This window comes from Bicyclus anynana, chromosome 19 (assembly GCF_947172395.1).
Source record: "Bicyclus anynana chromosome 19, ilBicAnyn1.1, whole genome shotgun sequence".
Taxonomy (NCBI): domain Eukaryota; kingdom Metazoa; phylum Arthropoda; class Insecta; order Lepidoptera; family Nymphalidae; genus Bicyclus; species Bicyclus anynana.
The window spans coordinates 10,672,667-10,699,006 of record NC_069101.1 but is presented as its reverse complement, the minus strand read 5'-3'; the positions used below and the strand labels follow the sequence as shown (position 1 = coordinate 10,699,006).

The 26,340-nt window shown below is 35.5% G+C and overlaps 1 protein-coding gene across 3 annotated transcripts in view; it reads right to left on the bottom strand.

The window, feature by feature from the left end:
- LOC112045107 (rap1 GTPase-activating protein 1) overlaps nucleotides 1–25,694 on the bottom strand; it is a 391,775-nt gene extending 366,081 nt beyond the window's left edge. The window contains exons 1-2 of one of the 3 annotated variants that reach the window (XM_052887390.1): nucleotides 25,615–25,694; nucleotides 25,222–25,397 (exon numbers count right to left, since the gene is read on the bottom strand). The gene's annotated coding sequence lies outside the window, so the exon portion shown is untranslated. The remainder of the gene's footprint in view (nucleotides 1–25,221; nucleotides 25,398–25,614) is intronic. The other 2 variants (XM_052887392.1, XM_052887391.1) reach the window with 2 other exon arrangements.
- Nucleotides 25,695–26,340: the final 646 nt, after the last annotated feature.

Genomic DNA, 26,340 nt, shown 5'->3' with positions numbered 1-26,340 from the left:
GTTCTCAATTCGGTCGGTATTTTTTTTTTTTTTTTATGTATGTACACCGATTACTCAAAGACGCCTGGACCGATTTCAAAAATTCTTTTTTTGTTTGAAACGGTATAGTCTCCATTTGGTCCCATTGTCATCATGTCAAGATCTGATGATGGAATCCTGGAGAAATTGAGAGGAACTTTCGAAAATTATATGGGTGTCTAGTGTGTTCGTAAACTTTTCCATTTAGTACTTTTAAGCACTACAATTTCATGAAGGTTTAAAATCGATCTGATGATGGAGCCATAAAACAGACGAGGGAACTCCTCGGCGATGTACTGCAATTACCTTGTGTTTGTACTTGATTAATTTGTATTAATGAGAACTTTCCACATAGATAGGTTGTGACTGTCATTTAGGGGTTTGGTGAAGAAGACCAAGGACAATTAAGGGAACTCCTTAACAGTTTACAGTAACTACCTTGTGTTTGGCCTCGATTAATTCGTATTGCTGAGAACTTTCTACCTAGATGAGTTGTGTCTATTATTAGGTGTCTGATGATGAAGACCAAGGTCAATTAAGGGAACCCTTAACGGTTTACGGTAGCTACCTTGTGCTTGGGCTTGATTAATTTGTATTGCTGAGAATTTTGTACCAAGATGGGTTGTGACTGTCATTAGGGTTCTGATGTATTCGTTTCAGATGAAATTTTACACTAAAAATGGAAAAATAATAAAAATTTTAATAAAAAAATACAACCGACTTCAAAACCTAAAAACGTACCCACTAAACTAAAAAGCGAAAAATAACATCATAATAATATGTTCTACCTGCTGATCAGTATGAAGGCGGTGCTTAGCCGGTGTTGTCTTAATTTAAGCCATTTCTGACAGGACCACATGAAACAACAGTGCAAAATCTAAGTATAAGATATTCTAACATGGCTTGAATTAATACATCACCGGCTTAGCACCGCCTTCATACTGATCAGCAGGTAGAACATATTATTATGATGTTATTTTTCGCTTTTTAGTTTAGTGGGTACGTTTTTAGGTTTTGAAGTCGGTTGTATTTTTTTATTAAAATTTTTCGATTAAATTTATCTAATAAATTCGTGAAACCTCATGAAAATTATGTCTTGAATGATTCTATTACGTTGCTCGCTTCAAGATTATCCTGAGCTATAAGCAATCTTTATATGTTATGGTATGAGATTCGAAGAGCCAATGGACGTTGGGGTCCCAAAGTGCTGGAATGGCGACCCCACACGAAATGAATTTAGGAAAGATAACTTATCTGAAGAAAATCAAACCCCACACAGATATATCATCTGTAATTTGCTAGTCAAAATATGCGTTAATAATAATAGAATCAAATAATGCGTTTTACAATTAAATTTTTAATTGCTATAATACACTTGTACCACAATTGCTTCGCGCATTTTTTGTTCGCATAAGAAACATCTCACGTATTTCTCGCAAGAAGAAAATCCTTCGGTTTATTTACCTTTCAACTAGCTAAGGAAAAATAGATCGTACATTATCAATATATCTGCTACATTTCAATCCAAGTTGACCATACAAGGACCCGATGTGATGAATTCTAGATTTCCTTTGCCGTATACGCGGCGCGTCTCAATAAGTCAATGGCACGCGGCATGTGGTACAAGCCTAATTTATGAGAGCCGGTGGCTCATGAAATTCAAATGTCTCTCCGTGAGGTTCACCTGGCGTTGACGCATTGAGTGCGGAATACTGGACTTTTACCGGAAGTGCTTTGAACACTTCAGTGTAGTTGTATCTATTTATTTAAGAAGGATGCCAAGCGTGATAATGATGAGAGGAAATATGTATAATTTTAATACATATTTCCTCTGACTCATCATGTGTTCTTAAGACAAGCTTTTTATCGTACTTGCTATCGCTGGTAACCCTAATAAGTAGGCGTAGATATTACGTAGATGAGTTTTAGATTTTCTTTGCCGTATACTCGTGTGTCTAAGTCAATGGCACGCGGCATGTGGTACACGCCTAATTTATGAGTGCCTGTGGCTCATGAAATTCAAATGTCTCTCCGTGAGGTTCACCTGGCGTTGACACATCGAGTGCGGAATACGTGCTGCGAGTAATCACTGGACTTTAGCCGGAAGCGTTTTTAACACTTCAGTGCAGTTATATCTACTTGTTTGTTTTATTCTTAACTAGCGGACGCCCGCGACTTCGTCCGCGTAAAAGTCGATGTAAACTTTCAACTACCCCTACCCTACCCTACCCCTACTCTACCTATTAAGGCTGCACACGCGATGGAAGCTTAAAAAATGGAGTAACCTCTTCCGTTTTGCCAACATTTCCCTTCACTGCTCTGCTCCTATTGATCGCAGCGTGATAAAAAGTATCCTATAATCTGCCCAGGAGTGTGAAGAACAATTGTACAAAGTTTCGTTAAAATCCGTCGAGTAGTTTGTTTCTATAACGAACATACAGACAGACAGACAAAAATTTTTCTGATTGCATTTTTGGCATCAGTATCGATCACTAATCACCCCCTGATAGTTATTTTGGAAATATTTTTGTATGTACAGAATTGACCTGTCTACAGATTTCACTTGCAATGGCTAAAATATATATTGGTGATAGCTCTTCCGCAGACGATCTCTGACACCAAAATCTCTACAACTACCTGGGCACATCCAAGTCGAATTCGCGAACTGAGGATAAAAACAAAATTGAAACCAATTAGTTACTTCTCTGAAGCTCATTTCTAGTATGTTTTGCTTGATTTATGATATTACTGGTAGTGTTTTGTACTTTTTAACCGACTTCCAAAAAGGAGGAGTTGTATGTTTTTTTATGTATGTCCAGCGATAATTCCGTCAATTATGGACCGATTTTAAAAATTCTTTTTTTGTTTTGAAGGGTTTACTTTCAGGGTGGTCCCATTTTTTTCATGTCAGGATCTGATGATGGCATCCTGGAGAAATCGAGGGGAACTTTCGAAAGTTGTAGAGACGGCTAGTGCGTTTGTTAGTGTTTCGATAAGGTATTTTAAGCCACTACAACTTTATGAAGGTTTGGAGTTGGTCTGATGATGGAGCCGAAACACAGACGATGGAACTCATCAAGGATTTACAGCAGTGACCTTTTGTTTGGACTTGATTAATTTGTATTCATGAGTACTTTCCACCTATATGGGTTGTGACTGTATTAAGGGTCTGGTGATGAAGACGAGGGACAGTGAAGATAACTCTTCGACGGTTCACAGTAGCTACCTTGTGTTTGGACTTGATAAATTTGTATTGATGAGAACTTTCCACCTAGATGGATTGTGACTGTATTAAGGGTCTGGTGATGAAGACGAAAGACAGTGAAGAGAACTCCTCGACGGTTCACAGTAGCTACCTTGTGTTTGGACTTGATAAATTTGTATTGATGAGAACTTTCCACCTAGATGGATTGTGACTGTATTAAGGGTCTGATGATGAAGACGAGGGACAGTGAAGAGAACTCCTCGACGGTTCACAGTAGCTACCTTGCGTTTGGACTTGATAAATTTGTATTGATGAGAACTTTCCACCTAGATGGATTGTGACTGTATTAAGGGTCTGGTGATGAAGACGAAAGACAGTGAAGAGAACTCCTCGACGGTTCACAGTAGCTACCTTGTGTTTGGACTTGATAAATTTGTATTGATAAGAACTTTCCACCTAGATGGATTGTGACTGTATTAAGGGTCTGATGATGAAGACGAGGGACAATGAAGAGAACTCCTCGACGGTTCACAGTAGCTACCTTGCGTTTGGACTTGATAAATTTGTATTATTGAGAAATTTCCACCTAGATGGATTGTGACTGTATTAAGGGTCTGGTGATGAAGACGAAGCACAGTAAAGAGAACTCCTCGATAGTTCACAGTAGCTACCTTGTATTTGGACTTGATAATTTTGTATTGATAAGAACTTTCCACTTAGATAGGTTGTGACTGTACACACGCAGTAGGTATGCTAACACTAAAAATAAAAAAATAAATTAAAACACGGCACTGGCTTGGCACCGCCTTCAAACTGATCAGAAGGTAGCACATAGGTAGGATGTTATTTTTTGCTTTTTAGTTAAAGTTATTTTTTGAGTTGGAAGTCGGTTGAATTTTTTTTATTAAATTTTTTTATGATTCTATGATCCTTGCCCTTGTATGTATAAAATATTAGACAAAAATACTCAAATCTTTGGAGTTGGAAGTTTAATTTGATAGAATTTCAATTTATTACTTCAAAACTGACAAAAGCTTTTGACAGTTAAACAAACAAACCAACAGGAATAAATGTAATCGTTATAAGAGTTCCATTATTTCGTACAAGTGTGAGTCAATGAGAATACGTCACGCAATTATCCACAGACTACGTTCTGTAATCCACTGACTGATTAAACTTTTATCGGATTACTGAATGGGGCATTGATCTTTGACACAACGACACTGATTAAAGGATATAACCTACTCTAATGACGAGTAAAAACTACCTATATACATGAATTACAACTTTACACTCAAGTCTTAATTATATGTAGGTACGTTACTAGCGGACGCCCGCGGCTTCGTCGTTCGTTTTTCACAAATCCCTCGGGAACCATGGATTTTTCCGAGATAAAAAGTAGCCTATGTGTTAATCCAGACTATAATCTTTCTCTACTTCAAATTAAAGTAACAAACATTCATACCTCTGTACAAACAATCTCGGGAAACCAGAGTTTTTTTCATGACAATGTGACATGCCTTTGTGTTAATCCAGAATAAAATCTATTGCAATTCCAAATTTCAGCCAAATCGGTTCAGTAGTTGCGGCGTTAAAGAGTAACAAACATCCAAACTTACAAACTTTCGCGTTTATAATATTAGTAGGATTAAAGGTAACTCCTAATTCAATGTAGAGGATATTGATGTCCTTCTCTTGACCGAATTTCTTCTTTCTTGAATCTTAAAACTAGTTTTTTACGCCGACTAGTGTACACATTTGTGCACTCTTTGCTCTGATTATTTCATAATGTTCATGTTTCCAAACTGACACGAAAGTGACTGATGCCTTTACGTGCTCTCCAAAGCACGCAGTATCACTAACTTACAAACTCCAGATTACTATTCAGACGTCTTTGCGTGCTTCGGAACGGAGATATACTTACCGCAGATTTCCAAATTCAGGCTGCTATTAAAAAAAAAAATTTCAGCTTTTTTTCATCGAACCTAGGACATAATCCGTACCTACGTACACGAGCTATGAGGCAGAAAGATGTTTAACGGTAGCGATTGTACATTTTTACCTCTTTCTACATTAAGGGAGAGGCGGGTGTGTCGCCTAATTGACGAGATGAAACTCGCTGCTCATGAAATTCAAATGGCCCTAGCTGCTCACCTGGGACTGTGACAAATTGCGAGCGAGGTACAAGAGTTTCAACCGTTAGGATTTCTGAGCACTGACGCTATACTATAGGTCAGGGAAGGCGAACCTTTTATGTATCAGCATTTTTATTTCAAGGAAATGTTTAATGAGGTAGTTTACGTGTCCCCACTATTTAACTTTGTGTTTATTCGGATAATAATATAGAAAATTTTACGAAAAATTATACCTACGCGTGAGATATTTCTATTAATAAACATATATCTATAGAAATGTGTCATGCGTAATATAAACAGAAGTAAAATTAGTGTGACTTCTTTACTGCATTATAGATGACCAATACTGTGTTAGAAATCTTTATTATTTTTTTTTATCTCAAACTTCTTCTTAACTATTCTACTACACTTCGAAACGTTCGATCGTCAAATTGTTTTAGTGCATAGTGAATTTTGTGATCGGTGACATGCAAAAAATTCGTGTCGCGTGCCATTGGTTCGCCATCCCTGCTAAAAGTAGACATAATTAAAATAATTAAATATATTTTTTTGGCATTAATTTAAATAAATAAATCATGTTTTTGTTAAAATATAATGAATCACACTTTACATTTAAACCAACTAAACATTTAAAACGTACGAAAAGTCAAACGTTTCTAAAATAAAACAATTTAAATATTTTCGAAAGGCAATCTTACAACATTGTATTTAAAATTCAAACAAGTAATTTATACTTAACATTGTAATCCAATTAAAAGTGTTGCTAACAGAGTCTCATTTTTAATTACAACCTACTAACAAGTTATTAGGAAAATCGAAATACAAATTTTCTGCTCTAAAGAAATTTGTTTGAAGGTCAATCTATTAATTGATTCCCTGAAGTTTATAAAGTGAGTATTGCGCGTAGTTGAATCACTAAAGGAATAAGTTTAACGTAAAAATATTACAAAACTAGCGGACGCCCGCGACTTCGTCCGAGTGGAATTCAGCTTTTCATAAATCCCGCGGGAACCATGGATTTTTCCGGGATGAAAAGTAGCCTAAGTGTAAAATCTATTTATATTCCAAATTTTAACCGATTCCTTTCAGTAGCCGCAGCGTAAAAGAGGAACAAACATACTTACACACTTACACACAAAATTTCGCCTTTATAATATTAGTGTGATAGTATGATGTGATTAATTTGAATACGAAGTGCAGTGGACGCACTTGGTTGACTTTCTATACAAAGAATACTAAAATCTGTTGGACGCGATGCGTCCGATACGTACGATGCGGATCAGTGGACGCCTTCCATAAATCGGTTAATTGTTGAATTCCAACCACCCAGGTGATTGGAATGGAATTCATCTCTACGGTACATGTTGCATGGTTTGTATGGTGGAATAAGCTCTAATAAAGCTTTGATTGAATGAGCTGCCTCCAATTCCGGAGGGTGTGGGTTCGAATCCGGTCGGGACATGCACCTCCAACTTTTTCAGTTATGTGCATTTTAAATTAAATATCACGTGTCTCAAAACGGTGAAGGAAAAACATCGTGAGGAAACCTGCATACCAGAGAATTTTCATAATTCTCTGCGTGTGTGAAGCCTGGCAATCCGCATTGGGCCAGCGTGGTGGGATATTAGCCTAACCCCTCTCATTCTAAGAGGAGACTCGAGCTCAGCAATGAGCCGAATATGGGTTGATAATGATGAATCTACAGTACAGTTAGTACCTAATTATCAAAGATTCTATACAAAGATTTTCTGTATCAGGGCCTATCAATAAAGTATTGAAAAGGTAAGGTATTGGATATTATTTTCCATTATCGCCCAGCGAAAATTGATAAGGCGGAAAATTTAATAAAATGCCTCAGATAATATTATTCGGATTCCTGAGGATATTAAATTTGGGCTCCTGAAAATGTTATCGAGGATTTGTATTTAAGAATCTGAAATCAGGTCAACTCACTTTTAAAAATGTAGCGAATTTTTTTTCAAGAGACTGGACTAAAGTGTGATTTAGGATCTTTCATACCTAGTAGGTATAAAATACTGAAGACTGTGATTCGCCAATTTTCTTTCCTAAAGCTACTGTTACACATGCTCATTTCAAGCACGAAAGAATGCTACTATTGAGCAGTTGCTACTTATTAGCATGTATATTGCAGGATTGCTAATAATAAGCATGCTTATTTCGAGCTTGCTCAAGAATCAATAGTCGTGCGATATATTAGCATGCTACTTGCTGCGCGGGTAAAAGGGGCGTGCTTTTAGCGCGTTTAAACAGGTTTGCTTATTGAGTATGCTAGTCGATCAGCATTGCTATTCTGTATTCTCTTCACCTTCATCTCTCCCTGTCTAACACGATACAGTGGACAGAGAGCGATAGATACAAATTAGCATGTGTAACTGGAATGTTTGCTATGAGTATGCTTATTCAGGAGCATATTTAAAAATACCATGCTTATTGCTAGCAAATGGAAACTGATGATAAGTATGCTCCATACGAGCATACTATCTAAAATAGCACGTTTTTAGCATGCTATTTTAGAGCACGTGTAACACTACCTTAACTTTTAAAGGTGTCTTTTAAAATTACACAACAAAACCTTCAGAACATAAAATGACATATTTACGGAGATGTTACATTGGAAAATTCATTTTCAGATTTCAGAGTAAAAATGTAATTACCAGGGAACAATAGTGTAAACTATTTGGCAATCCAATAATACAAACGTTCGATTTCGACCAGTCCAAATCTAACAACCCTAGCCCAGTGGATATGACCTCTGCCTCCGATTCCGGAAGGTGAGGGTTCGAATCCAGTATATACACCTTCAACTTTTCAGTTGTGTGCATTTTAAGAAATTAAATATCACGTGTCTCAAACGGTGAAGGAAAAACATCGTGAGGAAACCTGCATACCAGAGAAATTTCTTAATTCTCTGCGTGTGTGAAGTCTGCCAATCTGCATTGGGCCAGCGTGGTGGACTATTGGCCTAACCCCTTTCATTCTGAGAGGAGACTCGAGCTCAGCAGTGAGCCGAATATGGGTTGATAGTGATGAAATCTAATAAAAAGTATAAAGAAATCCTAAGCTGGAGAGAGAAGTTAGTCCAAATTTAAAAAAAAAAGCAATTCTAAACTTACGAAGCCTGTAATATTTAATTGGTCTGTTCACCTATTTTTGGAATAATCATAGATTTTAGCAGAAAATTTCATTTAAACAGACAATCTCTTTTCAATTCATTTTACAAGGCTACTGTAAACAATTCCTTACTCAATCACGTGTATTTCAAAATACCTACTATCAGTTGAAGATCGAACTTGAAACTTAGACAAGCGGCTAATAGTGCTTCGTGCACAGAGAACGATCTAAGATTACTATCCAGGATTGGTAAGCAATAGCCTTTCTGATCGCACTATCATATTACGAGCAGTTACTAATAATATGTGTAGAGACCTTACATGAAGAAGTTATCCTAGGAGCTACGTTGATTTTAAAAGAAGGTGTGATTGCAATAATATTAATGTCAGAAATAAAAATAAAATTGTTGTACATCACACTAGGTTACAAAAAATTAGTAATTCTTTTAAGGGCAATTGCATACGTTTTTATAATAAACTGCCACATGAAATCACTGGCATGTCTCTCAGTCGCGTTTGGAACCCTCGTAACTTTAATTTTAAGTTTTCGAATAATTACTATCACCATTATCTTAAGTTCAATATTATTACCTGACGTTTCGAAAGAGCTTGTAAACTAAGCCTATTTGAAATAAATGAATTAACTTTGACTTTGACTTTGATGACAATATACATGAAATAAAGTATAGTATAGTGTAGTTACACCACTTAACTGCTGGGTTTCACAAGCGTATCAGCCTTTCCTGTGAAAATATTGGGATAAAAAGTAGTCTATCTGCTGTCTATCCTAGTAGAAGCTCTATACGAGAATACATTATAGACTATGATACTCACAAGTATTTCTATTAATTCCATATAAGCTTTCTATTGGTAAAAGAGTTTTCGAAATTGAATCAGATCAAATAGTTAGGTTAGAGATAGGATAGGAGTAGGGCAGGGCTATTGTTGAGTAGGGGTAGGGTTGAGAAGGAGTATGGTAGGGTAAGTGTAGAGTGGGTCCAAGGTAGGGTAGGTTTTCACGCGGATGAAGTCGAAGACGTTCGCCAGTATTAGTATAGATGTAACAAAGTAGGTAGACTTAGCCCACATAACGCTGAATCCCGTGGTTTCGAGAAAGTTTTCGGAAAGGTATGTACAGCGTAGATCCCTTTTAGAAGGTTGAGGCAACAAGAGCGCGTGGTAGGTCACCAATGCGCTGGACGGACCAAATCAAAACCACTCAATTCGTTAGGAGAGCTGTAAGTACGGAAGGAATGGCAACGGATCATAAATCTTGCCACCGCCCCTAAAGTGACGACCACTGCCACTCTGTCAAGAGTGTAGCGACGAACAAGAAGATGCCTTTTATGTAAAAAAAATCGTTTTAAACAGTAGTATGTCCATGTCAAATATTTTTCAATAATCTGAAACAATCCGAAGATAAGAGTAAAAAGAGAAATATGAGAAAATTTACCCGTTTGGCAATTGTTTTTCTCTATGCTTGCAACTTTACATAACATCGTAAAATTGCATAAATTTTAATTATTGAAATTTTAACTTAATGAACCTGATTTTGATACATTGTCAACTGTCATCCAACCTCTAACGGCCATTTTTTCATCGCAAGTAACAGTTAAAGTAACGTCATAAATCAAAAGTGACGGTCTTATTCACTGCAAAATAAAGTCTTTTTTACTACTTACTTCTTTTACTGTTACTTTAGAATTTTACATGAAGAAACTGGCTGTAACTGTATCTTCCATAATCAAGTAAGTGTGCTCGAGTTAATTGTCATCCAACACAAAAGCGAGTCCTTGTTGTAAAGTAGTCCTTAAATCTCGTCTGACCGGATCGGCACGTTGCAAGCCTATATCAGCAGCTGGATAGATGATATCAATGTAGAATGGTAGACTGATTATTGGGTAACTGCTTGTTAGCTGCAATGTAACTGGAACGGGCGGCTAATAAAGTTGATATTACACGCAATTTATGCTCAGATAGCCATCACTTTAGACAATTTATTCCGCTTCATCGAAACGATGACTTGTAATGAATATCAGTTGCTTGGATTGAATGTAATAATATTGTCTTATGATAAGCCGCTTTTTAGGTATCAAATCAGATATTCCTTAGATCTGGTTTGATACTTAGGAACTGAGATTCAACTATTGACAAGGCTGTCACGGATTTAAAAGATCATCATTATCAACCCATATTCGGCTCACTGCTGAGCTCGAGTCTCCTCTCAGAATGAGAGGCCATTAGTCCACCACGCTGGCCCAATGCGGATCGGTAGACTTCACACACGCAGAGAATTAAGAAAATTCTCTGGTGTGCAGGTTTCCTCACGATGTTTTTCTTCGCCGTTTGATACACGTAATATTTAATTACTTAAAATGCACACATCTGAAAAGATGGAGGTGCATGCCCCGGACCGGATTCGAACCTACGCCCTCCGGAATCGGAGGCAGAGGGCATATCCACTGGGCTATCACGGCTCTGAATTTAAAGATACATATTTAAAATCAAGTGGTAACCTTGTCGGTCAATTTTCAGTCGAATTACGGAAGATGGAGTGGTAGGAGAACGACTCACCAACATGGTTCATTACTACATTCATACGTTTTGCTTGAATTTAATGTATTTATGGCGAGTCGGATCGCTATGAATACATTAAATTCGAGCAGTACGGTTATGAATAAATATTTTGTACTTAGGACCAAGGAGTAAGAGATATACCTGCAGATACGCAGAAAAATTTTAATAAACGAAGATCGACAAGTTACGCTTGGCTATTGGAACTGCAACGGCTTCTAGAAAGCATTTCTCAGATATGCCTAAAAATGTGGATATGTGGCAACAGAAGCTAACTGAAAGTAAGGAACTGTTTGAAGCAAGTTCTTTCCAGTATATTATTTTTTTCCTTCCACATACGATAGATGCTCACTGCCCATCATCTAACCATCTTCATCTTCATATTTTTTGTTTTCTGCTTTCTACTTAATATCTTCTCTATCCGTCTCTATTTCTATTGCTTTAGTTATTGTTGTGTACAAATAATCAATATTATCCAAATGACGTTCACAGCTGGACATAAGGCTCTCATTTGGATTTACAAAGACCATGGTCTCAAGCTGCCAGCATTCAGTGGTGCCCTGTATCCCACTTGTCGTTAGTCCATCCAGTGAGAGGATCTACTAATACTGCTTCTTGTTCCCATTCCCGGAGGAATATGGGGACAATTTATATATTGTATAGTCTTCCTCAATAAATGGGCAATTTAACACTGAAAGAATTCTTCAAATCGGACCAGTAGTTTCTGAGATTAGCGCGTTCAAGTAAACAAACAAACTCTTCAGCTTTATAATATTAGTATAGATAAGACAAGTAGGCTTGTATCCCTATTATTAAAATTAGTTAACAAAACTATGTTTAAGCAAGGGAAGATTTCATTTATCCAGATTTTTTTTCTAACATCCGGATAGCATGTTAATCTTTTTAATTAGCACTAAGTAATCATGATATCTCTGGGAAAGATGCCTTTAAATTGATGTAAAGATAGCTCGTAGCTAATGAAGAAAGTGTGGTTAATTTATTCCTTTAATATAAAAGTCTTTGATGAAAGAACATTTTTATCTAGCGCTTTTATGTTTAAAATATTTAATTTTGGTAATGGATTTTTATAATATTCTTTTACGTCTCTCTGTTGAATGCTACCCTTAGCTAGTTATATGACAACATTCTTATTACCAATTACTGCTCTCAGATTCATATCTTTGATTTCCTATCCTTGATTTTCTGTGATCTTTGATCTTATCGCTTTCGGACGGTTTGTCTTTCGTTGTAGCATACACGGCTTTGTGTGTCTAATGGAAAGGTCATCACAACAGAAACACATTGTTAAATTATTTACAGTAACCAAAACAGTTTACCGGAAAATCGTTGCTTAGCAACAACATAGAGACAGATGCTAGTTTTATTAAAGTTTCTGATTTTCTAACGCTCGTTCAGTCATCTTTACCGCTATAACCAAAGCCTTACCATCTTTCAGAAGTAAAATATTTACTTAGATCATCATAGCCCATACATTTTATGACGTCACCATTATCTGACACATCTTCATTTAATATATGTCAAGCTTGATCAGAAAAATGCTCTGTTAGTGATTTTTGTGACAAGTTCTTAGGGTACTTTAGATTACATGAACTAACTTTTTTAAAATTTGTTTGTCCGCGCCAATTTTTGGAACTTCTGAACCTATTTTCATAGGACTTTGACTGGAAGATAGTGGAGGTTATTGAGCAACACACAAGCTACTTTTTATCACGGAAACATCCAACGTAACCGAGGAATTTGTGAAAAACTGTATTTCACGTGAACGAAGTCGCGAGCATCCTTGTTATTCGTGAATAATTGCTTGTTTTACATGAATACAGAATGCATACTCATAGTTATAAATGATTAAAACAAAAAGCTTGTTCGTTAGCAAGTATAAACTGAACCCAACATTCATATAATATGCATTTAACTGCATTGCACAAAACTGACAAATTCGTAGTTTGTAACCCATGTTTCATATTTCTCTGAAAAGCGACGCGAAACTGCTGACAAAAACTAGTAATTAATAGAGGGATTCAAGGAAGAATTAATTTGCGAGATCCAACGAAAATTTAGTTTATGTTACACGCCTTGAGACTATAAATTACAATCAACTCAACACATTCGCATTATGTTCTACATAATTGTTACACAAAAACGAAATTCCAGAGACGTTGATTGAACAAGTTCAGTTGTTGAGAAATTATGTTTTTGTTTCAGTGATTACTTTTACTTTATATCACAGATTCATTAATTAGGATTTAATTAGATATTTTCCGTTATTAGGCATTGGTACTCACGGTATATTAATGACCTACGGGTCTGAGATTTGATCGTAAAAAGGCTCAGTCATTTAGTAGACGATAGAGCGAGCTGATCGAAGTCATCAAATCAGAAATGAGGAGTCAAAGTCACCCACCAAAGAGTCGCGAAGCTGCTTAACTTTAAATCACAAATTCATTAATTAGGAATTAATTAGATATTTTCCGTTATTAGGCATTGGTACTCACGGTATATTAATGACCTACGGGTCTGAGATTTGATCGTAAAAAGGCTCAGTCATTTAGTAGACGATGGAGCGAGCTGATTGAAGTCTTCAAATCATAAATGAGGAGTCAAAGTCACCCACCAAAAAGTCGCGAAGCTGCTTAACTTTAAATCACAAATTCATTAATTAGGAATTAATTACATATTTTCCATTAGTAGGCATAGGTATATTAATGACCCACGGGTCTGAGATTTGATCGTAAAAAGGCCATTCAGTAGACGATGGAGCGAGCTGATTGAAGTCATCAAATCAGAAATGAGGAATCAAAGTCACCCACCAACGAGTCACGAAGCCGCTCGAAGCATTAACAACCTATATTCGGCTTACCATTGGACACGAGCCTCCTCTAAGAATGAGAGGGGTTAGGCCTTAATCTACCACGCTGGCTCAATGAGGATTGGCAGACTTCACACACGTAGAAAATTAAGAAAATTGTCAGGTATGCAGGTTTCTTCACGATGTTTTTTCTTCACCGTTAGAGACAACTGATATTTAATTTCTTAAAATGCACAGCTTAAAAGCTGGAGGTGCACCTGGATCTTATTCGAAACTACGCCCTCTGAATCTAAAGCAGATGACAATATCCACTGGGCTATCACGTCTCTAAGGGCGATGTACGTAGTTTAAATTCAGGACAAAGTCACTACATGCTAAACCTTAAACAAGATTAAGCCGGCAATAACTATGTTCGAAGTGAAAATTCGAAGTCGTCAATGCTAGCATAACTCAGAAAGAGAAATTGAGCACACACCAATATCCGACCGATATCAGCGTTATTGATTTAGATACGACAATGAACATTGATTTAGAGCCAATTGCTACTCGAACACTAACTTTGAATTCTGCCACCGAGCAAGCCTTGAGTGCAAAATTTGATATCAAATTACCGGGTAATAAAGACCCTCCGCCTATAGATATAGGATTCAACGCAACGCCTTCAGTGAGATTTACGCCCTTCCGCGTGTCATTAGTAACTTTAATGGATGCCTAAACATGCTCTGGGGGACATTTCTAGGACGTGGTCTGGAATAGGAAATCATTGGCATAGTTTACGTAGGAGAAAAATTTGCAATCGATGCGTTTATTTTGGATAAAGCACCGTTGTTAAAAAGATTCAGAACTCCTACTTGGGATATGCAAATTGAATTGCATCATATATGTAATCACACAGAAGTAAGAGATACTTATGTTTGATTTGTTTGTTATCCAACCTTTAATCAAAATTGAACTCTGTGGTTGGGATTTTAAAAGTTAGTTTCAATTAAGTGCTAGCTAGCCTATAAGTCTAGGCAAATTGTTTTTCTCACGCTATCTATATCTATCATCAGCATTTTTTTAAGAACTAGTCTAATTTGGTAAATATTTCGAGCACGAAAGGTACGTTTTTCTGTTGAAATTTGTTTCGGCTACGAAAACCTCACGCGTTTTGAATATGTCGTAGTAATTTCCTGTATGAAATCATCTTTTAATTATTTGTTAATTACACGTTTAGTAAAAACATTAATTATGTTCCTTGTCATATTTTTGTCTTTGTCTTTTACTTACCTACATCTATTTTGTCTAAAGTTATCCTTTTAATAATCTTCTATTTCAAAGTCAAACTTCTAAAGAGATAAAGATAATTTTACCAGTAAGATTTTGATATATTTTATCTACGTTTATCCAATCCGGTCTAGATATTGCAATGCAAACATATTATGCAAAGATTATAATATCAATTCAATATCGAAGTAATTCAAACACGTTTGAAGCGACAGCGTTGAGTACTTGACCGATACATCATCGGCTCCTTGATTAGTCGATGAATATGCATGTCATACGTCGAATTCCTTAACAGTGATTGAGAACTAAGAGCCACTAGGAGCCTCTCCTCCAGTGGCGTGCACAAGAGTTTCAGCTAGGGTATGCAATATATGTATAAATTGTGTATGTAAAATTCCTTCTTCAATAGAGGCTAGTAATGAGTCCTTAGAGTAGGCAGTGTATTTTTGCATCTTTATAATGGACTCCACTGCTCTCTTCGTGGGAGAGCTTGCCTGGGGAAGAACTACTACTATCAATTTGTATGCACATTACTAGTTACAGGCATATGTGCATTACCAGTTATATGAGTATATTTCTGGTTAAGAAGTAGCAGTTGATACTTAGCTATACATAAGCGATTTTATCACTAAGTCGTTTGTTCCGTAAACGTAAAATATTATTAATAACTATTGAAAGACGAAGAATAGAAGATTAAAAGAAGAAAGAAAAAATGTTTACAATATATGTATAAGATATTTAAAGGCAATACATGAAAAAACAAAATGAAATTTCAAGACTACAAAAAAGCTTGCCTGTACATCTAAAAAGCATTCCTGACGCTTAAACTTTTGTATATAAAAAAGGAAAAAAACGAGCGAGAAATAAAAGTACCTCAATAAAAAGTTCTTTGAACTTTCATTCAAGAATGTCATAAATGTTACCACTTGACGGCACTGGAGTATTTCGTGTAACCGATTCAAATTTTCGCCCTAACCACAGCCGAAATTGCCTGTACATTGGTACCGGGTGGTACAATTAATTCCTACTTACCTTCGAATTGAGTTTAATCCTTTGATTCCTGACCCCTTTCAATCATGATCTATTTGCTTTTGCAAAACTTAAACTAATTAGGTTTGTAATAAGAACTTTAATAATGTTATCAGGTAAGAAAAGTAGGTAAAAGAATGAGGCAAGAACATGACTACAATAAATAATTGAAATAAGTAGAAAAACTGTTAGCTGGTATAGGGTGGGTACATTTAACTAAAATTAGCTCTTAAAAGTTTAATGTTTTACAAACGGATCCTTAAATCGAAAAGTATTGGTAGAAGATATATTATATTTAACGATACTCCTCATTATGAAATAAACGAGTAATAAAAAAAACATCCCCACTGTACATGTACTTACCCTAAAAAAATAGATTTCAAGATTTTATTTTACGACTTTGTTTACTTTTTAATGTTAATAATTAAAACTAGCTTAGCTTTCTAGTATAGTACGAGTAATAGTCTCTGCGCTAAACCGCGGACAGACACACATGTCGAAACTTCACATTTGGACTACGGAACCCTAAAAATAATGATATCGTGACTTTTATGAATTGCAAAAAATTACAGTAACGAAAGGCGTTTTTTTTTAAAGCGAATATCCAAAAGGTATGCAAAAATCTTTTACATAAGTCCGAAGCAATTATAAATCTATTCGTTTAATTTTCAAAACTTGATTGTTGAATTTCTAAAATTAAATACGGAAACAAAACGACCTACATTTTAAGTGGAACTTCCAGATTCTTCCAAAGTACGCACGCATATTACAGCCTTTATGCAAATTCGCTTAACTTATCCAGCAATAAATATCAGAACTGCACTAAATGTATTCCTAACTTGGATTTTGTTATGTAAATTCATGTTAGGAGTACCGTTATTTCGTGAATCCGAAATCCTGGATCCGCAGATAATCTCGGTTGATTTTCCACTTGGATAGATTGTAAGCGTCTTGAAATTGCCTTTGTTAATCTATATAGCTATGGAAACTTAGTTGTGTTTAGAGCATCAATGGATTTGTTATCAAAACTAAGTGGACCAATTAATTTGTAGTATTGATTTAATTAAAGTTAAACAGAATTACTGAATTCTCTTTATACTTTACTATAATAAACTAGCAGACACCCGCGACTACGTCCGCGTGAAATTTACTTTTTCACAAATCCCTCGAGATCCATGGATTTTCTCTGGATAAAAAGTAGCCTATGCGTTAATCCAGACTATAATCTATCTCTACTTCAAATTTCAGGCGAACACTCATACGTTACGGTTTTCGTAAATCTCGTGAATCCAAGGATTTTTTCGGGATAAAAAGTAGCCTATGCAATGTTAATCTAGAGTAAAAGCTATTTACATTACAAATTTCAGCCAAATCGACTTAGTAGTTGCGGCGTTAAAGAGTAACAACCATCCAAACATCCACACAAACTTTCGTGTTTATAATATTAGTAGGATGATTTCTTAATAAACTTATTTTCTGGCTATAAGTCCATAAGTTGAGACCTTAATCTCAAGCATTATTTATTAGCACTTAAATTAATTACTTCAGATTTCGTATGAGTCGCAAAATTTCATTGATCATGTTTTTCTCTTGAAAAATATTCAGATTAATTCTTATCTGCGAGTATTTGAATATATAATATAAAAGTGAATCTTGAATCTTCCTAAGCGCAAATTTCGAGAACGGCTATTTATTTTTTTAGAATACTCCTTGAAGTATGAAGATGGTCTTTACGGTCAGTTTTTTTTTAGGGTAGGAGTAGGGTAGGGGTAGAGTAGGGGTAAGGTAGGGAAGAAGTGCACTAAAGTCAAAGCGAAGCTCCGGTCCTGGGTCGCTAGGTCGGAACTGGGTCCGCTAGTTATATATATTTCTCTCTATTAGTTTTATGAGAAACCTCATTTTTAGCTCCCAACGTAATGTCGGCATGAATCAAACGATTAAATATTTCAATGACACGAGCGTACAAGCAACAAAAACTAATAAATTCAGTTTACAAATATGGTTTGCATTATGTCATTCATATCAATGTACTTACAACATCACGAGGTAAGAAACCTTCTCATCATTACTCGGCCGATTGTTAAGAGAACTATTTACCATGTTCAGGTGTCATTGAATACATTAAATACATGCAAATTCCTCCTTTTGTTTATATAAACATCGGATTTTTAATTATGATAAACGGTCATATTTATAAACATGGATTAAGATTTAAAAGCCTATGTTCTTCAAAGTAAAGTGAACTTTAACCTGTAGAGATTAGGTGCACTTTACTTTGAAGGAAATTCGGGTTTGAATCTTAATCCACGTTTATAAATATGGCAGATTTTGTGGTTTCTGCCACTAAGTCTCGAACAATCAAAGGACCGACTGTCTCTTTGAACCAGTGATTATCCCATGTGGCTTGTGATCATATGTCTCTGGGTCGGGGTATGAAATGCCCAACCGGCAAAAACGTACGTACACCAAGCGATTTAGCGTTCCGGTATGTTGTCGTGTAGAAACCGAAAGGGGGTGGATTTTCATCCTACTTCTAACAAGTTAACCCTCTTTCAATTTAGATTGCATCATCACTTACCATCAGATGAGATTGTGGTCAAGAGCTAACTTGTAAAGAACAAAAAGTAGGTACTGCTATTTTCTTTTTTCTAGGGAATTTTAATTGGAAAATGGGAAGTTGGAGACATTACAGCCTCGTAATTCGGAGAATTTTTACCATTAACATATAATTTTCTTTTACAATGATCGGCAAAGAATCAAAGATTATTACGCCCACCAATCCGCATTGGAACAGCATAGTAGGTCTATACGCTTTATTTCCTTAAGGGGGGAGGCCAAGCCCTGTAGTAAAAATAATCTTATAATGATGATTTGTGATTTCAGAAAGCGCTTATTCAAATAGAGTGGCTGTAACTACTTCTGATTCCCAAACAGTATGCCAGTATTCATGAAAAGGCCAAAGTTGAATACTTGTTGATCGAACACAGCACTCAGCTTCTGATACATTGTGAAGAGTTATGCTTGGGACACGTGGATTAGAGTAGGTATTCCCCAATCATTTATACAGGATGCTCTGGAGTATTTCCTATAACTTCAAGGTGTTAACGAGTAAACTAACTACAAAACTATCCACGTAACAAACACGTAACAAAGTGACAACGTTGCATTTTAAAATATAAATACGTCACAATTATTGGGACGTTTATAAGTTGTTTGTATGGGACACATTTTATTTATTTATTTATACTTTATTTATGCATCACAACATAAAAAAAAACAAATAATAAGACAGAAAAGTTAAAAAGTAGGATACAAAAGGCGGTCTTATCACTATGTAGCGATTTCTTCCAGGCAACCTTGGGTTTAGGAAAATGCAAAAAGACGAGAATGCAGGTTGTATAAATAAAATGAAAATTTAATTATAATTTTTTATTATAATTATAAAAAAAATACATACATTCAAAAAATTACACACTAATACATAAACCAATTAATATATAGATAAAAAAAATCAAGATCTATTTACAAAAGAAATATGTATTATTTACTCCGAAAATATTCATTTAAGAACACATATGTTCCTTGAACATTTCGAATTATTTTTTTTAAAGAATGTAACCCTCGAGTTTATAGTGAATACTCCCGAGCACCCTGATAATCGAGTATACAAGTATCGAGTACATAGTATTGTTTTATTTGTAGAATAATCTAAGATAGAACGAGATATTGTCTCGTTTCTTGTAGAATAATCTCAAGTTTTTAAAGAAATCTCAAAGATTTTGCTAAAAAACCCGTCCGTTTTTACAGTGCAATGCGCTCGGTGTGAATTTTTAATTTCTTCAGCTTAGTCTGCTTATTCTGTCAACTAGTACTACAAAAATACCTTTTGAAGAAACAGTGTATATTTTTTTTTTGTTATCAATCCATATTCGGCTCACTGCTGAGCTCGAGTCTTCTCACAGAATGAGAGGGGTTAGGCCAATAGTCCACCACGCTGGCCCAATGCGGATTGGCAGACTTCACACACGCAGAGAATTAAGAAAATTCTCTGGTATGCAGGTTTCTTCACGATGTTTTCCTTCGCCGTTTGAGACATGTGATATTTAATTTCTTAAAATGCACACAACTGAAAAGTTGGAGGTGCATGCAACGGACAGGATTCGAACCCACACACACCCTTCGGAATCGGAGGCAGAGGTCATATCCACTGGGCTATCACGGCTTAACTAACTTACGAGCACAAAATAAAGAAAGAAAAACGGATTGTAACTCACGTAGCTAACTGGATCGTGTGTGACTTTAAACTAAGCTAATATTGAGAAGACATTCAATAGTTCTATGAATTGTGACTAGCTATATTATAAATAAATAAATTTCAGCTAAACTTTTTCTATAAATATGTTTATTTTTATGAAAACAAAAACACAATACGAGTATAATGAAGTAAGAATTTTTTAGAACCAAAATAATCTTGGATAAAGTAAGTTAGCAAAACTTTCCCAGCCATCAATCCATTCTTGAATTATTTATTAAAGGGAAAATAAGATGGACAGAAAAGTGAAGGTATTTTTCAGAGCCCTTTTACTTAAAGCTCCCTGAATCTTTGATCAAATAATATAATCATTACATACACATACATGACTTTCTTGGAAAGGGACACAGAAAGTTATCTTATTCTTAAATACTGTAACATGTAATCAGCTTTCATTTATTATGTACCTCGGAATCTAGGATTACCATGAATTACTTACGTTATGTGTGGAGGGTACTGGAGGGTGTGAGTTCGAATCCTTCAACTTTTCAATTGTGTGTATTTTAAGAAATTAATTATCACGTGTCTCAAACGGTGAAGGAAAACATCGTGAGGAAACCTCCATACCAGAGAATTTCTTAATTCTCTGCGTGTGTAAACTCTGCCAATTCGCATTGGGTCAGCGTGGTGGGCTATTGGCCTAACCCCTCTCATTCTAAGAGGAGACTCGAGCTCAGCAGCGAGCCGAATATTGGTTGATAACGAACTTACGTTATGTACATTGTTATAACTGAAATATGTTATGTACATTGTTATAACTGAAATAAATGAAATTTGAATTATATATTTTGTAATTTTTTATATTATATACACGTAATATAGTAGAAGATCTGAATAAGTAACGACCTTTACCCATCTGTTTATTGGATGATAAGTTATATCTTTAGTAAAACAAAACGGTCAGTCGGTGAAGTCAGTTAAAAGTTTAAACAAAATTTCGAAAGTTCCCATCGATCAATTTCTCCAGGATTCCATCATCAGATCCTGGTTTTCTTGTCATGGTACCACCATCGAAACATTTCCATTCCAAAAAAAAAAAAAAATCCGGATTGGTTCTACGACGTTGTGCGCGAAAGCGCCACAGTATGGGCAATTTCATTCATTTATTCCAGTTATTTTCATTTTAACACAAAATTACTGAACCGATTTTCATTAAAATTAAATGGGACCAATATGGAACTGTATTCTTTCAAACGCAAAAAGAATTTTCAAAATTGGTTAATAAATTACGAAGTTCTGAGGTACCAAACATACGCGTCCTATTGAGAACCTCCTCCTTTTTTTAAGTCGGTTAAAAAGGTGAATGAACTCCGTCCTATTCTACTAAATAAATTGGATTATGTAGAATGTAGATATGGAACAGTGGCGCCAATATAAATTCAATATTGTCGCAGCTTTGAGATTAAGAATTCCATTTTGGTAACAGCCTATCTATATGGGTAACAAATGGTTTTTCCGAATATTATAATAACCATATTATTATTAAGTTAACCAAATACAGAATAGCCATATATTTACATAATATAATAAAACAGTTGAAAGTTTGAATATTTATTACAAACTAGCGTGGAATTCAGTTATAACAAACGTCCATACAAACTTTCGCGTACAAAACATTAGTAGGATTTATATCCTACCTACTAATATTTTACTAAATCATTTTTTTGACTAAAAGTCTGCGAAAACCATGTTTTGGTCATTATTGGTAACCAAAACATGGTTTTCGCAGACTTTTCTACAATAAGTTTATTTTGTTCTAAGTTCTAAGATTCAAGTCCTAGTTGTAGGTAAATACAGTTTATTAAATAAGAAGACAGACAGACAGATGGACATGATCGATAAAATCTTCACGGAGGTAAGAATTGAGTGGGGGGTCGACTAACACTGCGCTTTCCGTTGCGAGGTCGCCATTCTAGCAACGTCCATCGGCTCTTCGAACTATGTGGCCTGCCCATTGCCACTTCAGCTTCGCGACTCGCTGAGCTATGTCAGTGACTTTGACAGTGACTGATCTCCTCATTTCTGATTCGATCACGCAAAGAAACTCCAAGCATAGCTCGCTCCATCCATTGAATCCTATAGGGTTTGCAAACTGGTTGATCATTATGCACTCACCAAAACTCCCAATTATATAGCAGCATATTTCACAAAGGCCAACAGCTTAGTTAAGTGGGAAGAATTCTTGAAAATAAAAGAAAATGTCGTAGCGGTGCCTATACTACACTATCAGAAAAAATATTATGTAATAATAATTTCACGTTATCCATCCTTCTATGGGATGCATTGTTAGATTCGCCTTTCCGTTCCGCTTACAGATCAGAGAAAACCACAGCGGAAAATTCAACATGGTACGTAGGTACTTAGGTAGGTACTGCTTGCTCCAGTCATGTTGAATTACTGTCCCGTCATGGAGTGGACTTACGCACGCTTGATGCATGGTTGCCTAATTTGTATTGGCTGATGTGGCTAGTTTGTTAATGAAAACATTATCAACTACAAAGATTTATAATAGAGATATGTCACTAGCGTACCAAAACTAAGGCGAGCAAAAGCGGCCAATCTATAGGTATTTATAATAAATCTGTAGAGAAGTCAATTCTGTACATGAAATTTCCAAAATAACTATCATTGGTGATTAGTGATCGATACTGATGCCAAAAATGCAATCTATCTGTCTGTCTGTCTGTATATTCGTTATAGAAACAAAAACTACTCGACGGACTTTATAGAAACTTGGTACAATTATTTTTCATACTCCTGGGAAGGTTATAGTATACTTTTCATCACGCTACGATCGAATAGGAGCAGAGCAGTGAAGGGAAATGTTGGGAAAACGGGAGAAGTTACTCCATTGTTACAGCGATACTACTGTAAGGGCTGTATTAAAGAGATCTAAGAGCGGAGGAAGTCGCGGGCGTCCGCTACTTTTCTAATAAGTAAAGCAAATCGTTGAGTCGCATAGTAAACAATATTTATATTGTTTAATGTATATTTAAGTATTATTTAAACAAATAATACTTAAATATACATATACAATGTCGTGTTGTGCGTTTAGGAACTTTGAAAACTGTATATAACGGATTTAAATATAAAATAGTGCATGTTCGCGCTCAGTGAAGTAGCTACATACGACTCTCTTTTTGCGGTGATTTTGTAGGCACGTAACATGTCTACAGTATAAAATGTCTTTGATGAACTATATCATAAACTAATGCCCTTTCAAGCGCAGTTGGTGATGCTGTGGTTTTAAAAATGAAAGTCCAGGGTTCGGTTGCCAGATCTGGTCAATTTGATTTTACATTTTCTGAATTGGCTCAGGTATGGTCTGGTAAGACGTACCGCCATGATTTAGCGTTCCGTTACGATGTGGTATAGAAACCGAAAGGGGTGTGGACTTTCATCCGCCTAACAAAAAGTTGACCCACTTCCGTCTTAGACTGCATCATCACTTACCATCAGGTGAGCCGGTAGCGTGGTAACTAGCCACAGCCGAAGCCTGCCATCAGCTAGACCTGGACCAATAAAGAAAATCTCAATCGGCCCAGCCGGGGATCGAATCCAGGACCTCCGTTTTGTAAATTTACCGCGCATACCACTGCGCCACGGAGGCCGTCGAAAAATTGAATTTACTAAACTACATCGAGCCAAATACCAATGTTGTTACCAATAATGTTCTAAAGTGTATTTGCATGCAAAGTGTATTTTATTTCTTCACTGTTTCTCCTCATACATAATATTATTTATCGGTAGCTTTACGCATCATTATAGACAATTAAATAATGATCACCGGTTACACTTAAATTACAGAGCTAGGTAGCTAATCACCCGGAGAAAATGTATTCCTGAATACTGAATCTAATACGTAAGAAAATGGTATTGATGATGCAAGTTCTACAGTAAAATGAATCCGGAAGAAAAAGAAATATAATAGAACGCCTAATGATATAAAATTCCATAAGTAATAACCTAAAATTAATCATTTCTCACTTTTACTTATGTAAACAAACTTAATCAAATCTATAAAAAATCAAAAAGCTCATACGTAAACTCGCTAAAGTAAAAATAAAGAAAATTATAATCTATAGGTACTAATATTATAAAGCTGAAGCGTTTGTTTGTTTGGTTGAACGCGCAAATCTCAGGAAGTATTCCCGTTCCCGTAGGAATACAGGGTTAATATATAGCCTATAGCCTTCCTCGATAAATGGGCTATCCAACACTGAAGGAATTTTTCAAATCGGAACAGTACTTCCTGAGATTAGCGCGTTAAATCAATCAATCAAACAAACAAACTCTTCAGCTATATAATAATAATATAGATATATCTATACATTCAGCTTATAATGTGTTTAAAGATATAGCTGACGATATAAAAACTTTACAATATTTGAGGAATACTTAAAAGAATTTAGATTTAGAAGTTCCTCAGTCAGAAAATAAACAAGGTTGGAAAATTATGGTCAAGCATCGTGAGCTACTTTTAATCGTAATTAAAAACTTGCACAATTACCACAATTTCGACAAATCTACAAACAATTACATTACGTGAATGCACGGCTAGTGGGTATCATGTAGGAAATTAAACATTAATTATAATCCATTTAAAAATTCCGGTGAAATCAAAACAAAGTATTGCCGGTTCACGCACAGAAAATTTATTGCAATAAATACCTACATTACATTAACAAACAAAACAAACAAATCTATACTACGACTATTCTTACCTTAAAAACTCGCAGTCATATTCGCATACCTCGAATGAAATACTGAAAAAATCCTTTAAGGTCACCAAATATACGCAATAAAACACAAACGTAATTAAAACAGCACTTTGGGGTCACTGGAATTTAATATGAGCTTTTGAAAACGTTGCGGAATTTTGAAAACACCACCGTAATAACTGAAATTTAATTTCGTCGGCTATGAGTGTAAACATAATAGTTCATTCAATTAAAAAAAAACATAAATAATTTTCCTTTTGAAAAAAAAAGAAAAAATTTTTTTTTTTAATTTTTTTTAACACTGTAAATGTGTCAATGCTCTGTTGTCAATATCTAACAATATGTTAGGATGAAAATCACAGATTATTATTAGGTTTACACTATAAGCCGACTCACACTATTTTGTCCGTTTGTTTATATTCCGCGATGTTAGAAGCGTGGACCGAGACACACTCGCTCTCTCCAAGCGCTCATATGGAACTGGCGAGCGAAGCAATGAAAATTATTCGTCATACAACCCGCTAGTGGAAAACGGTTTTCGGTACAATGCTCAACAATATTTTATGTTATGTTGGGAAATATTAAAAATGCAATATTTTGAGGGTTTTAATAATGTATTTTGCGTTACAAATATAATTAGGATTTGGTAAATTTTTAATTATTGTTCGTCATACAACCCGCTTGTGGAAAACGGTTTTCGGTACAATGCTCAACAATATTTTATGCTATGTTGGGAAATATTAAAAATGCACATTTTGAGGATTTTAATAATGTATTTTGTATTACAAATATCATTAGGATTTGGTAAAATTTTAATTATTACCAATAATAAATACGCTAGTAAATATTTTATGTTCAAATAGCTCTACGGTTAAGGGACTAAAGGTAGAAAGGTCCTGTTTGATTAATTATTATTCAATGGACTATCGCCGTGCCTAAAGGCGTCTTGCATGGTTTGTGGGGAAAGAAAATATTGGACAAGATTAAAAAAAAGTCCGTCGTACTAGTGTGAAAAAAAAACATGACTAATCTTCTGTATAAAAAACATAACATCATGCGGAAACCTGCATACCAGAGAATTTTCTTAATGAAGAAGTGTGTGAAGTTTGCCGAAAGAATGCA